We start from the raw sequence: 16,004 nt of genomic DNA on the forward strand, positions 1-16,004 counted from the left end.
TACCAACGAGTGGGCGATTTTCAAGACAAAACATCTTACGAACGAGACTATTTATGCAAACGAACGACAGTTTCTCCTGCTAAATTATCAAATACGATAAACTCTTTATTTTTTCCCCGCAATTTTACAGACCTCGTGACGACGTCTCGTAAGGGCAACTAAATATCACCGGTAATATCACGGGAAACCACAATACCATACTTCCGTTCATACACGGGACGATACAAATGTCTAAGAAATATATTAAAAAAGCGTCATTTCGAACCAAATAAATTAACCGAATCTTACGACAAAATTATCCTATAATCAATGCTTGAAACTTTTACCGAATATTACGTTACTAACTATTCCGTTTTTGTTTGCTCTTAATTGTTCGCTTTAAACTGAATTTAATACAACGATGCATTACCATTTCTATTATTAGAATAGGATTGTCATTAATACTTGGCTCCATAGTAACGACATTACAATTCCAATACTAATCTATTCGAGAATCGTTTGCCTTCAAATATTCCGATTAATGATTTCGCTAGTAATAATCTACGATAATATTATTGTAAAAATTGAGAAATATCTTGTTATAATGTTGCACACAAAATTAGTCCAACTTCTTGCTGGTTACATTGTATATGATAAATAAAATACATATACAGATATCAAAGTACGATGTTATACAATTTAGATTGTTTGTTTATGGCAGAAAAGTTGGAAAAATAAAAATGCATATCGTGGAAAGGAATGTCTCGATCTGTTGCGAAAAAACTTTTACAGTATGAAATTCACAAACTTCATTTGGCTCGTGTTTCCCCTTATTGAGTTGGAAAGCGCAAAGTTTCGGGTATCGATTTTCTCACAATTTCCCCCGTTTATTTCATTCTACCGTCGTTGGATTATTCCCCTTCCTGATAAAAGGATACGTACAGTCTACGTACCTGATGGCCGAGGGTGATTTGCGATCTGCGATCTACGATCCCCCGATGAGAGAGAGAGCCTAATGTAATATAAAACTAAACTAACGCAGACTAAACGAAACTACTGCAAGGACGATTTTGAGAATCGTACTGCCCTACTATCAAAAACAGTTGGCTGCCTGCTGTGTAACCCTTTCGACCCCTGCCGAGTCCCCTCGCTTTTCACGGATTCTATTTATGCGCTCCTACGATTCGAATCAGCGGTTCTCAAAGCCTTTCCGGTTTACAACATCCCCGAATATCATGAGTCATAGTTGCAAATGCTTTTATTAAGGTACTACCATATATGGAAACTAACCGGACGCGTTTAAAATAGAAAACGTTGGTACAAAATAGCGGAAAGATGCGCCAAGCCCATACGTTCTATAGAAATTTCCAACAGCCACGAGCGAACCAGCCACTGGTGTAGAATCCAAGGCGACAATGTAGACCCAACCAACGTTAGAACAACTATATCTTGTAAATTTTTTATTTATTTCTTATACTCGACATTGTCATAGGTGTTGGATTGCGAGTAACGTTAAATAATTTTCGATCGTTTCGCTAGCATTGCAGCCAGCTTCGTCGGGAATTCGAGGACGCAATTTAAAATATAATAATAGTAATAATTCGAGATAACAACGGTCGACAAATTTTAATCGGTAATCTCGCGAAGAGGCCATTTTGAAAAATATTTACTCACTCTTAAGTAAAGCGTACTTTGTATTTCTTTCTGTATACATATAGCAGTTGGGATTTTTAACAATTTGACACTCGACGAGACACGCAAGAATTAACACATTTGCAGCCGCTGACGTAATATTACCTGTTTTCGTAAAGGTAGGTTGCTGCTGACGTAATACTACGTCTTTTCATATTTGTAGGAGGTCGATGACATAAAACTACGTTACGCTTACGATAAATTAATTCCAAATGGTTTAAAAGTGTAAGACTTGATAAAATTCGATCTCTAACTATAGTAATAATATATTTGAATAATTTTTTAAATCTTTGCGTGTAAATTATTATTATTTCCATAGAGAAATAAGCAATTGTGGCTTACACTGTACAAGTTTACATATTGCCGAGACATATTCCAACAGCAAAATATGAAAAATCGACGTGATCGTAAATCGGGTTCGATTCTGGTCAGTTATACCGTCTTCTTTCCTACAATCCAGCTCTTTCTGTTATTTCAAATTGAGGACGAAGCACGCATGTACCGTCCAACGAGGAGAGAACTCGCTATACCAAGAATGAACGACGCGACGGCGAGCGATAATGCACGCGAGCGCGATGAGTCATCTACCAATGAAATTACCAACTTTCAGATTTTTTACTATACCTTCATGACAATACCATAAATTCACGTTGAGACGAAAATACAATTACCTACCATTTACCAAAATTAAAAGTAATTACGGAATATTAAGAGCAGATTAAAAGAAAGGAATTCAAGGAAAGGAAACATACGAGACTGAAGCAAATTAATTTAAGCGAATCAACTGAAATAAATACCGTTTTCCTGAATATGAGTGCAACGAAAAGAAAGTTACAGCAATAGAACTCGAACCAAGGACGATTATAAAAGTTCTACAAGTGACCATTGGGATACTACCGTAATTAAGACAATGACGAAATTAGGGGTACCTGTACCGCGCTGGGGATCCAACACAATGCATACCGTTAAATATATTGTTAATAACTAGTGGAAACGTATTACGGTTCTCTATAAAGGGCAGTTTGTGTAAACGATACTGTTCGTACGAGTGGCAAACGATAAACTAAATTAAATTGTAACCAGGTTCGCTACACTACTTTTATGCTCTTAAAATTCGATACTTTATACGCACGAATTTAATAAAATTAAAAACGCACTTTTTACGAGGATGTCGATGGACAAAAGCACAATTTAATAACCAAGGTTGTTATAACGTACAAAATGAGTGAAAGTGCTTCGTACAGAATGTGCAACAGAGCGGATGCGGAAATAATAAAACATGTATTCCAACCAGCCACACGCGCTTTATAGTATACGAAATCTAAACCGTGTTTCGCGATCGGCGCAGATGTATGTATAAATAGACGCATTTAAAAAACAGAGAACCAAGTATAATTTCGAAATAAAGGTTAAAAATAAAAGGTTTACTTCAATGGGGGACGTAGAAGGTCGTGCGTGTGTATGTGTGTGTGTAATTTGAATTCGATAATCTATAAAAGTTCCGAGAATATGAATAATTCTGCGTAACAACATGATTAGTACGATTTAATTAGAAAACTATTCAACGTACGTGGGTCGATTAAAGAGTTTCGGTATATTTGTTTGATAAGAGGATAATTTTTCGAGAAGACGTCGGTCGGGGCACATGTGCACACATCGTGAAACTAAAGTTGCGTCACGATCAAATAATCGTTGGACATTGTTGCGTAAAAGCAGCTCTCTCTGCGCACGTCGCCATATTTATCAACGGGCAGAAAAAAAGAGCAGAGCGTGCATCAAATTCCACGTAAATTACAATACTTTTCCACAGATTCGAATAACGTTACGATCAATGTACTAATTAAAATAATTATCGTGTATGTACGTCATCGATGTAACGTTTTACCAGTCTGAAATCTTATTTAGGGGAGAATCTAAAACGAGTCGTGTGTATCGTGAATAAAAATTGTTTTCGGAAAGGGTAATTCTGAAAAAGATGGCAAAGATAATGTTCAACGTTTCAAAGAGGGCAGGAATTCGAAGAAAATACGTTCTATAACGACGAAAATATTGAGAAAATGCAATAAACAATTGACACGGATCCTCTAACTATTCGAGAGGAGATTGCGAGAGAAATTAGTACATCTCGTACGGAACGTGTCAGACGAATATTCTTCTCATAAAGGAGATTGCAGTTGCATTCGCGTCAAGATTGTAACAATAAGTTTGCGGCGAACGTAAAGAAAAAGCAGCCAAACGACCCGAACTTGATAAATTGCATTATTACCGATGACGAAACGCGGGTCTTATGATTTATCATTTCGAAACCAAGGCACGATCCTCGTGTTGGAGCACTGCAAATTCACCTTGGCCGCACGAAACTTGCCACACGGTGGTTTTGCCTCCAATAATTTTGTAATATTTTTTTTTTAAAAATAATTTCCTCGTATCGTGTAAATAAAAAATTTAATAGATTGTATTTCCTAAATGTCCATCAATCAACCTCGAAACTGATATAAATTAACGAAATTTAATCTAAACCTTTGTAAGTGAAATAAACTCTTGAAATTTATGAGAAATTTACCAAACAGTTGCAATTTATTCTTGATTAATATTTTTTGAGATTTTTAACGAGTCATAGTTAATGCAACGATGTCAAACACTGGTAAAATCGTGGACAGCAAACCTATGGTTATTTCCGGTTGCTGTATTATCATCGGTTTCGATGTAACGCGGCCCGTGACTGTGTCAAAAATCTATTAAAAAGTGACAATTCGTTACGTGGACAATTCCTTGTTAATTGCATTTACATAATGCAACGAGTCGCAATTGTCAGAACGGAGCCCAATTGCGTAGCTGTCAACAACTTACGTGAGCAAGGATGGCGTTTCACATATTTTATAAGTTGCAACCGGATCGATACGACCCACGGTCGTGTCTATTATTAATCATTACTGATAATTAATATTTGTCAAAGGGACCGTCCGATAGTCCGTCTACGTAATGAATATTCCCGTTCATTAGCGAGTTCAGGATTAGTTGCGGATTCGAGATTAATGCGTTTAGTCCACAACGTAGGCAAAGTGCTGTCCGTAAACTGTTCCTCTTTCCCGTCCTTTTACCCTATTAATTGTTGGATCTTAGGCCATGAATATTCCGGATACCCGCGCCCTTTTCAAACGTTCGCATCTTGTCTTTTTTTTTCTTCTTTTTCACAGTCACACGAGAATTCGAGAAATTTACGTCTGTAATTACAGAAAGTTTTAGCTTCGATTTTGCATCAAGTGCTGCCCGTCTAACTGAACCGTTTCTTTTTTATTTCTCTAATCTAGAAAAACTGTCGTAAATCTAATTTATTTTATGAAACCGTTCTATCCATATTTTTGATCGTTTAGAAGCATTTAAGGTTAGGTTTCCAATTTTTACCCTAACCTAGCTGGGGGATCGAAAAACCCTAATCTTAATCAACCCTTTCCCTCTACACTTTATACATGTACTATATTATTATAGAAATGGTCGGGTTTCTTTTCTTTTTCTCTCTACATTATCTATGTATATGTATACTGACGCGTATTATATTTTCCACATTTACTAAATCTTTTGTAATTTTGTCATTTTTAAACCTCCAAGCATTGAAAAGAGAAATTTCGATTTTTTCAATTCGTCAGATTGGTTTCCCCCCCCCCCTGCTAATGCTAATTTTGAAAAAAATGCCTTTCGGTATGACAGTATCGAATAGAAACGGGTATGCAACGTCCGTAAATCCGACGGTCTTAGGAAAGTGTAAACACTGCTCGATCGTTACCAACGAAATAGTTTAAAACGTAAACATTCGAGGAGGGGGCTGGCGGGAGGAGAGTTCGGCGCGTATCCACCCCCGCGAAGGTATGAAAGACTTGATTTGCGAACCGTTTCGTTATGTAGAACATTTCATTCGTAATTCCAGGAGTTTGCCGTTGCCAAGTTGGCAACTAAGAGCCGATCAATAAACTCAGATTATTCTGGCTGGCTTCGTTCCCTGCGTATATGCACAGGCCTCCAGTAAAGTTCGCATACATACATACATACATACTTTAGGAATTCATGCAACGCCAGCAGTTTTGCATTCTTCATGAACCCAAGTGATGCACTTACCGGTTTTTACAAATTGCTGTTTTCCTCGCCGACGTGGACTTGTCAGAAATGACGCATGGACTTGGACATGACCTGAAACTCACCTGAAAAAATAAAACAGAAGAGGATGGTACGAGCGTTACTTTTCGTTTTTGTGAAAAACTTTCTGTTCAGCTATAAGCACACCAAACTAAATTTACTCTTAACGTTTTCGAGCAACTTGATTTAATTATTCTTCTAGTCGTTGCACGGAGAGAATTATTCTCGAATTATAACAAGATTCTACCAAGGTTCTGTTGCATTTCAAATGCAACCTGTACACTCTGTTTGTTGAAATAACAAAGTAGGTACTTGTAAGTACAATTACAATTCGGCAGATGTTTACTTGCTCCTAAGGACCGAGTATCGAGGAAAGAATGTAAATTACGTTAAAATAATAAAAGACAAAAGATTTCGGATAAACCGTGTAAATAAAAAGGTTCCAAGCGTTTTGTTTTCTACAACGCGGATATCGTCATTTCGATTTTTGTTTTCTCGAAAGAACGGAATGGAATGGAATGGAACGGAATGGAACGGAATGGAACGGAATGGAAGGGAATTTCGTGCAAACGCGAAACGAACGGAATAATTGTAACCCTGTAGCACAATGAGCCGTATGGTCGGTAAAACTTGGAAACTTGAAATTCGTCAGGAGGGGCACGAAGGGGTGCCGTATATTAAAATTATGGGGCGACCCTTCTCGAAAAGTTGATGACGGGGAAGGGGGAATTACGGCGTGTAAGCCAGCCGGCTTGCTTCTCTAAAATCAATAGGGCCGGCCGCTTCGAACCCGCGTGCTCCTGCTGGCTATGGCTTGCAAAACTCGCTTTCAAAATTCCAGCTTGCCGACGCCATTCGAATAATACTCGAAATGATCGCGATTCGAGCAGCGAACGGCGAGAACGAAATACGCACGAACCGCGCGCAGCGTATCGTAAAAGAAGAGCCAACTTTTTTAACAGTTCCGTATAAAAGGTTTCAAAACATTTATTACTTATACTTATCGGATCCAAACTGGCCACAGAGAATTTATGGAACGCGATCACCGTGTCTTTAATAATAGATATCTTTTGTATACAATTTTAATATCGTCAAACAGACAAAGTGTTCCTACGGAGTCTAATTAATATTTACGACCACGAAAAAGAAACAAACAGCGAGCAAATAACGGCAAAGGAAAAATTTTCAACCTTTACGAACCGTCCCTTTTTCGTTTGTCATCGAACAAGGATCTTCGCAGCAAAATGCATTCAGCGAAAATAATTGCAACAGCGATTAAAGCGACGCTTTGATCGACGAAGGCGATATTTTATAATTTTAATTAGACGTTTCGATAGAAATTATTTAAATAAAGGAAATTAATCTACCCGCGTTATTGCTCGTGCCGTTAATTAAATACCGTCTACATGCGAAGTTGTTAAATCGTGAAACAACAAAAAGGGGCTAGCGTTCGACTATAATAATATTTTTACGTTCCACGTAATTACTCTTGCACACGGTTAAGAGAAAGACGCGATACGTCGTTATGGCAGGATAATGGCGTCTAGCGTTTCTTTAATTGGCAACGAACGAATATTAAAGAAAAAAGTTGTGAAAATCGAGAAAAGAAAGATACGCGTACGTATAACGAGACAGTTTGACGAATACATTAAAAATCTTTTTACGCGTGTGTACGTATCAAGGCGAAAGGAGTTGCGAAGGCTTGGCGATTTACTAACATCAGGGCCATCTAACTGTTTTGTAGAACCATCCTACTTTTCTTTCAACACTCGCGCGGTGCTCAACTCGAAACACCGTCAGGCAAGCTGTTTCATTTGGAAATAGAAACTTGACTCGCGAGACGCGGCTCGTATTTGGTGTTTTCGAGCCCTCTTTAAAAAAGATAAACGCGTAGAAATGAACATCGAACGACGGTGTTCGTGCTTAATGGATAAGATGGTAAGTAACAGGATGTGAACTGGAAAAAAAGAAGAAATTTTCTCTTAATCTACACGAGTATAGCTAGATAACCAGATACGTAGGGGATCTTGGATAAGTTAAATTGATCGAGAGAACATTTTTTCTTTTTTTAGAAATAATAGATAGAAATTTGCGTCGGTTACACTGTGTGCCGCAGTCCGCCTGAACCTGTAAACACGTTCCAGCGTCGTCGTAATTTTGCACTATTTTCGAATAACATTCTTGAATATCATTAACCTGTTACTTTTCCATCCATCGAAGAGAAAATCGCAAAAAAACGTTGTATTTCAGGTTTTTAGAGTGGTCCTAGCCCTTAAAAATTTCCAAGATATCTCTGAACCTCGTAATCGTGTTGCAAGGGTTTCGAGTTTCCAGTCGCGTCGGTTTCAACTTACCGTGCCCTATCCACGTTGTCGAAACGAAAGGTAGCTCTCGTTTCGAAACACGTATCGTTAAAAAAAAGACTCGATGTTCGGTCGTGATCTAAATAAAAATAATTGTCCGGAAAATTGTAGAGGCTTTAGGTTAACCTAACCGTGGTGTTTCTTTTCGATCGTTACTATTATCTTGGTGAACGAAAACAGGTGTGGACAAAGTTAAATCGGAAAGCAAAGGAGCGGAAGGCTAAGAGAAAACAAGATCTCGATCTCTTAACCGGTCGTGCGATTGAAAATGGGGCTCTTATGTGTATGTATGCGCCAGACGGTCGAAGGAGCCCAGCATCAGGGCCGGGTAACTGTTAGGTGGAACCTCCCTCCGCACCAAGGAAACTCTGTTCTACTTTTTTTCTTCCCCCCTCTTTTCTCGGACCATTGCGGTGTATTGCAAGCGGTGCTCAGCCTATGGTACGAACATCTCTGCAAAAACGGAATTTTCCAAGGTTTTCCATTCAGACCGACGGAACTTTTAAACGAATCGAAATAACAAAAGTACGGTGCTCGTTGTCTTGTGAAATATCGAAATATCTTTCTGGCCAGTCGAATAGAAAAACAGTCAACGAGAGACGAGACTTTCAATTTCCGCGGTTAAGAAAATCTGCGGAAGATGGCGGACGCTAATGAGCAGAATCCTCCCGAGAGGGTTAATCTCCATCGTACACGGTAGATCTGATCTTTGTGACTTTCTCCCTGTGCCGTACACTTGGAAATAATGTCGAATAGATTGGCCGGACCCGTCTACTCTTGGAAAGTCGCTCGTGCAAACGGCGGCCACTTTGATGCTCGATCCCAGTTTCAAACTACGCTCGTCGACAATTACAATCTCCTCCTGTCCGCTGCCTCCGCGTCATGGAGTCTTTAACTTAGAAAGTCCCGTTGATGATTTCAAAGGAGAGATTGCGGAACGCTCGTACTACGATCCACCGTCGACACTATAGTTTCGATATCGATCCGATTCTTTTCCTCGATATCGAATCGGAGTAAGTTTCGAACGAATTAAACATTTTTACTCGTCATTCGAGAATAAAATTTGCCCGACGCATAGTCGCCCCGTTATGATGCTGTTTAAATTCGTGGCACAGGAAGGTTCAACGAATTCTGTGTGCAAATCGACTGTCGAAACAGGAAGAATGAACCAAGGAAGACACGACGGCGTGGCGATGTGACCGTAATGCCAATCAAGATTACAATGGCTTCGCATACGGATTACGACTATACGTATAACTGGCCCAGCCTAAACTAAAAAGGCCTACGTCGAATACTATTTTCCATTTGTTCAAAGCTCCGTCTCGAAAAGAAATAAACAAAATCGACTACGTACAAAGAAAATATCAAATGTCCGTCATGTACCTACCTAGAAATCTTTTCCAATCCCTTTTTCCCGATACTACGGCTTTTAATAAATAATTTATTCGGCGAGAGAAAACAACCTTCGGCCCTGAATTACCAGGCGAGTTTCGAAGAAGAATTTTCACCGAGCTTTCTCGTAAAGTCGTAAAATTATAACGATTCGTTCACGTCAGCGGAGAATTTCGCTTCTTTTCATCTTCGGAAGCTGAATAAAAATATGCACCCGAGACAGGGTTACAGATTTATTTAGCTTATCGTCGTTGTTATCGCCTGCGAGCCACTTCTGGTATGTACATGTTTACGACAAATGCGAGGGCCGTCTGGAAAGTTTTCAGCCTCGACACGCCAAGGTGGTGTTTTTCGTTAAAACCATTTAGTATGTATATGCTTTGACAAGTGTCTATGAAAATTTCAGCAATTTTGGACGCTCACTTGTTGTTTGCCACCATCATAAAATACTTGTATTTCTGCGCTGATCGACGCTGCCCATCGTGTGCCACCGCGAAAAGATGTGGCCGTTACTCGATAAACTCAAGACAACGCACTTTCTATTTAGAAGGGTTACAGCATCGCTGGGAAAAGTGTATCGACACTATGTTGAAGAATAAAACTATATTTCACCGGAAAAATACTTGTTTCTACGTTAGGCTCAAAACTTTTCGGACGACGTGCAGTTTCAGGACCCATCGCGAATATTCTAACGGGTGATTAGAAATTCCCTGTGCTCGACGTAATTAAATAGATATTAGCCGACCTGTGATCGTTGTTTTATCGCGCACGGGGCTCGTTCTATCAGGATATCGGTGCCCGAAACCGCTTTTAAACTACCTTTAAACTACGGGATCGTCGAGCGAGGTGACAGTTGGTCTCGGTCGATGGGCGCTCATCCCTGAAGCCATTTCGTTCGAAAGGAACGGATACACGCCCCCGTTGGAGGAATTTCGCAGGTAGAAAATTATCCCTCGCGAACGACGTTCCAGCTCGACCGACCGTGGACGGAAAATCAATTTCTATTCTCGCAAAATTTCCAGAAACGTGTCCAATTTAGAGAAGGTCGCAGGGAGAGAGAGAGAGAGAGAGAGAGCGGGGGAGGATTTTCTCCAAGTCGAAGCGCAAGCAAAACGAACGGGAGACGACGCGACGGAGTCCCCCTTGTTATCAAGATGGATAATACCGAAAATAAACGGCTGTTTGGTGCAATGGCTCCCACCGACGTTCCTTAAATTCTCATTCTGTTAAAAGTGTTCTTAAAAAAGCTTTTTAAGGAAATCGACATTTTTACGTGCAAACAAAATTATCCGGACGAGCATTTACCATTGTCTTTCGGTTCGCGAATAAAATGGAGTAAACAACACCGAACGAAGCGCCAAGTTTACTGAAATAAAAACGTCAATTCGATTGAAATTTGACTCGTTCGCGTGCAAAGGGGGGGGGGGGGAAACAAAAAACAGCTTGCATTCAAAAATATAAAGGATAGAATGCAAAGAGACGTTTATTTTCTCGTACGATCCAAGGTAAAACGTGATCGCAAAAATAAGTCGAAAGTCACGGGTTTGCGATCTCGAGCGGCGAAATAAATCGTGAAAATTTTGAAAAGCATTTTCACGGCACACTCGATGGAGTGTTGTTGAAATATATGTATTATATGTATATCGTTGCTTGCACTCGCGCGGCACAGAAAACACGACTGTAAGATTTTTGTGTCGTCGAGAATACCATTTATCCTCGGTCGGTGAATAATCGCTCGTATCGTGACTATCGATTTCCGTCGAAACCGTGATTCAACAGAAACTTTTGCGACGCGAATTTTCGAAAATCGCATCCCGACAAGACGAATCATTTTACTCGTTTTAATTCATATTTATCTATTTATAATTGGCTAAAATTCTACTTTCTACTGTTTAGATTTTCTTCTATCAAAAGATTCAGAAATACTTGACAATACTTTTCTTTTCTTTTCTTATTATTATAAATTTAAAGTGATCGAACGCTTACCGATGCTGTGGGGGGTAGGTAAGATGGCGACCGAATTCGTGAAACCTGAAAGGAATAAGAACGAGTTAGAAGAGCAAAATTGTTAGCGTTAATTGTTTGAAACAGATGTTCGGTCAATGTTCCGAAGATTCGATCAATGCAGGCCTTGAAGATTGGCTGCAACGAGCCATCGTTCGCAGCAATCAATTTTTATTATTAATAATTCGCCATTCACACCCCACGTGAGCCCATGACCTATTACGAACCCTTCTCATCTTTCATTTGCGTCACGTGTCTATTTTATGCAACCCATGTTCCTACAAAATCAATCTCCAGCCAATTTATTTTTAAACAAATATTTAAGCGACATCCTCCTCGCGTTCAAGAATTTCAACGTTGATAACTTTTCCGTGACGTTGGCTGACAGAAATTTTTTATCGCAAACATTCCTATGCAAAAACACTATATTTTACAATGATTTACTAATAAAATACACTACAGGTGAATATGCAAAGTCGTCTGTGCTTGGAGTAAATACTTTTCTCAATTGCTATTACAAGATTACATATTTAATATCACTAATAATTCGAGATATTCAACGGTACAGTTGATACCTTATATTACGGTTAATTATTAATTAGTTCCTATAAAGCTGAGCAGAGACGTACCATAAAAAATTCTTTAAAAATTAAATTTTCGAAAATTTCAGGAATCTAACGATAATTATTATTACAAGCCTCTGTTCTCGTTTATTTATTAACAGGTTGTCCTATTTTGCATAATCTGAACGTAATATGGACGTTCTCGAAAATGGAGGTTTTATTTACGAAGCTGCGCCTCTCGGATTTTCGACAAAGTGCTCGATGGTTGTTACGATGGCGTCTTTTTGCAAAAGCTGCAGTGAAATGGAACCGAGGATGATGAACAATGGGCTGGAAAACCATGTGGACAGTTGTTTTTTGCTAACCATGAAAGGTCAGCCGGAAAAATGGAGGTGGACGGGTTACGTGAAACGTTTGGTCGGTCGGTCGGTCGATGCAGCTGTATGCAGGGCCGTGGCTGGTTATTTTTACGCCCTGGGCAATAACACCGTCGCTCGACAGAAATTACTTGGCTTTGGTTTTAAAAATATGCGCGTCTTAATAAAAAAAACACATTCTAATATTATTTAATTTTAACCGACGGATAATTAAATTATTTTCAATAATACATTGTTTGAATGGCAAGCAATTTCTTCTGCGTTTATTTAAAGCTTTAAACTTTCAAATAATACATGCTCTGCTTCTTCGGTACCTGTTGTTGTTGTTGTTGTTGTTGTTCCAGCGCCGATCTACCGTGACGTAAAAGAGGCCAAAGCCATTTCAGCGAGGAAAAACCGGCGCTGAGCATTAACCGTCCCGATCGATTGTTGGAAACACAATGGGCAACAATAAACGGGTCGGTTGGAATTATTTAACGGTATCGAACGGTCGGACTCATTGGCGTGCCATAATTCGAAAAACAATTCACAAGGGAATCGCCACCATAAAATTCAGATTCCCCATTTTTGATCGATCAATTGCAACGCTGACGATGCATTTTAACGGCGCGTTAAACGCACTAAAAATAGTTGTAGAACCTGATGCAATAATCGATACTTGGAATAAAAAATTTCCCCATTTTTCAACGTACCCTTTTGTTCGTTGTTTTATTCTTAAAAATTGTTTCTTTATCTTCGTCGTCGACAAATAGAAAACCCACCAGCACCGGATTGCTCCTAAGTATTTTGAATTTAATTCATCTTCCTGCTTCCTCCACACTTTCACTCGTCCATCGCTAAGATGTATTCGCTCTCACCAGCAGCAAATACAACATTCAATCAATTTTCCGTTTGTTATACATTTCTATACTGTTTTCTATACGAAAAATTGCATCGATATGTGGGCTTTTTCGTACCTGGGTCCTATGTATCGCATATCTCTTCACGGAGGTCGAATTTAAACTTGTTGACAACGTTCTCGAAGAAAAAAAGACATTCTATCGTTTGAAAGAAGAAAACGAGAGACTACAAGATTTCAATTTTACTAGGACTAAATTATAAAAATAAAAAATAAATTTTATTCGAGTATTGTACTCGCACAGGAACGTTTCAAATCTAACCTAACCCTTTTCTATGTTTTAATCATTTTAAATTGGAATAGCGCGAAAAACAGAGGGAGTATTTTTAACGGTAGAATGTTATAATTTCGGAAACAGAGCGTCGAGAAATCGGAAATCGGTAATCAGTCTTTCGCTCCCCTCGCGTTACCGGAACGATTACGAACGAAAACGCAACTGGGATTCCAAGCGGAAAGCGTCAGGTTAAGATAATGGCGACGATCCTGATTGGTTCTGAAAGGTGGCACGGGAATCCAAGGTCCAACCAGCATCTATTTTTTCACCGATTTGTATTCTAGTTGGCCCTTTGGCATCGTGCCCCGCCGAGTCTTTCCGGGTCGTGTCGACATAGCGTTCGCACTTTATAATAAGTCGTCGCGTATGTACCTACTATGATCGCCATTTTCTCGATTAAATTTTTTTCGAAATACTGCTTCCTTTTATTTAAAATTACGACCGTTGAATTGCACGAGAACGAGCTTTCGAAAATTTACATTCACTTGGGCAATTTCGTTTGCAATTGTTTTAAAGAAACATTTAGCTTTGATAATCGGGGGAAAATTGACAATTTTCAAGTTAAACGAACGCTGAAAAATCTACCGTATAAACATTTTTTTCTAATTTTGACCAAAGTTTGATCGTTTAAATTCGAAATACTCTCTTCCGTATTACGTACGGAACACTGGCGACGTTGCACTATTTTGTCAATCACACGTCGCATTTAATTATTCCGCACTTGATTCACGAGCTGAAACTCGATTTCTGGCTATAATTTTACAGCCCCGGCAATTGCAATAATTCTGGTGCGCAACATAACAAGATTTACCGAAATACTATCGTGGCCCATTAACTACAGACGCGTACCGCGAATAATCGGAATTCCACAAGTTTCGAAAAATCCACCCTCGATTGTATTTTCAATTATATCGTGAAAGAAACAATCGAGAAATTCATTTCGCCAAACCAATAGAAAAGAATTTTAAATTATTTTATGGAATAAGAATGATCGATGATCAACAAATAAAGCGTAAATCGAAATTTTTCGCCTCGTTTCGTTTCTAAAATATTTGTTGGCCAACTACCTTAGAGGGTCGAATAAAATTTGCCAAGATTTTGATGGAACAAAAGTGTCGAAAAAATTGATAATCGAAGCCTCGCTACGTCCTTGGCTTCGATGCATAACTTTCGTACGGAGAAAGAGACACGGCCAATAAAAACCGGCGATCTTCGTTGTCCGAACGTCGAGTTTTGGGATCCCTTTCGTTGGACGATCATTATTTATTGTAAAAGCTAACGCGTACAATGTATCCAGGTTGAAAATTACAGATCAGATCGTAATTCTGCAGATATACTGCGGCAACCTTAAATTACCCGGGCTACTTTCTCTCGATCGAGCCAGTTCGCCTCCATGCGAATACGACGCGTTGATAATAGCCCGATAAAATAAAATTTAAACGTCCGTTAAAACTAAGGATTATGGCTTCGCTGGTAACTATATCCGTGCTATTTTCGACCGGCAAGACGCAACGAGAAATTTCGAGAATTTTAATGATAAATTGTCCGATTCGCAACAATAACGGACAAAAGATTAAGAGAAATTATTTATTTCGAAACGATTTAAATATACCGTTCGACGCTCGGCACACGGTTTGCATTTTCTTCTCGTACATTTCCAAGTTGTAATTTATTATACGAGTGATTATCCAGCTGGAATTTCAGTCATCAGACGCATCAAATAAAGACATAATGTATTTCGGGGTTTTAAAATGCTACAGGACACTAATTGCATTTCGTAAATACATCGCATCTGTTCAGGTAAAATGAATTTAAACAAAAGTCCCGGTCTGGCCAAAATACCGCCTATAAATAATAATAATCGCTAGACAGGAAGAAAATGGCAGAGCGGCAAGCAGTTTCTTTTATAAGGCATGATTCATAAATGATGCAACCAAGTTAGGATCTTTTTTGGCTTGCATTTGCATAAAGCTATAGATTGATTCGGTTACCGAGCAAACACGTAAACATCGCGAGGCCACGTGACAATAATATTGCCGTTTCGAGGTTTCTTTTTTCCTTAAATAAATAAAACGGTCTACGCTCGAATCGAATAACGCTATCGATAGTGGCGTGCACACGTGGTGGTTGTTTCTTCAGCCTGTGACTTTAATCGTCGCTGGTGACCCCGGGTTTCACTATCCGGTGGCGTAGCTCGCTGATAAACGATCACTCGCGAGTTAAAGATACGACCGAGTGCCAAATTGAAAAACACTTGTCATACGTGAGAGAAACGATCACCGTCTCAACGATCACGTAACCCGAATGGGGTGTTGAAAGAACAAATACACC

At 39.2% G+C, this 16,004-nt stretch overlaps 1 protein-coding gene across 6 annotated transcripts in view; it reads right to left on the reverse strand.

The window, feature by feature from the left end:
- Positions 1-16,004, reverse strand: part of Ipk1 (Inositol phosphate kinase 1) — a 70,166-nt gene that overhangs the window by 36,401 nt on the left and 17,761 nt on the right. For 5 of the 6 annotated variants that reach the window (XM_076783088.1, XM_076783091.1, XM_076783090.1 and 2 more), the window contains 2 exons: positions 11,544-11,588; positions 5,785-5,867 (listed from right to left, as the gene is read on the reverse strand). The gene's annotated coding sequence lies outside the window, so the exon portion shown is untranslated. The remainder of the gene's footprint in view (positions 1-5,784; positions 5,868-11,543; positions 11,589-16,004) is intronic. The other variant, XM_076783089.1, reaches the window with a different exon arrangement.

Source organism: Colletes latitarsis, chromosome 2 (assembly GCF_051014445.1).
Source record: "Colletes latitarsis isolate SP2378_abdomen chromosome 2, iyColLati1, whole genome shotgun sequence".
In the NCBI taxonomy this organism is placed as follows: Eukaryota; Metazoa; Arthropoda; class Insecta; order Hymenoptera; family Colletidae; genus Colletes; species Colletes latitarsis.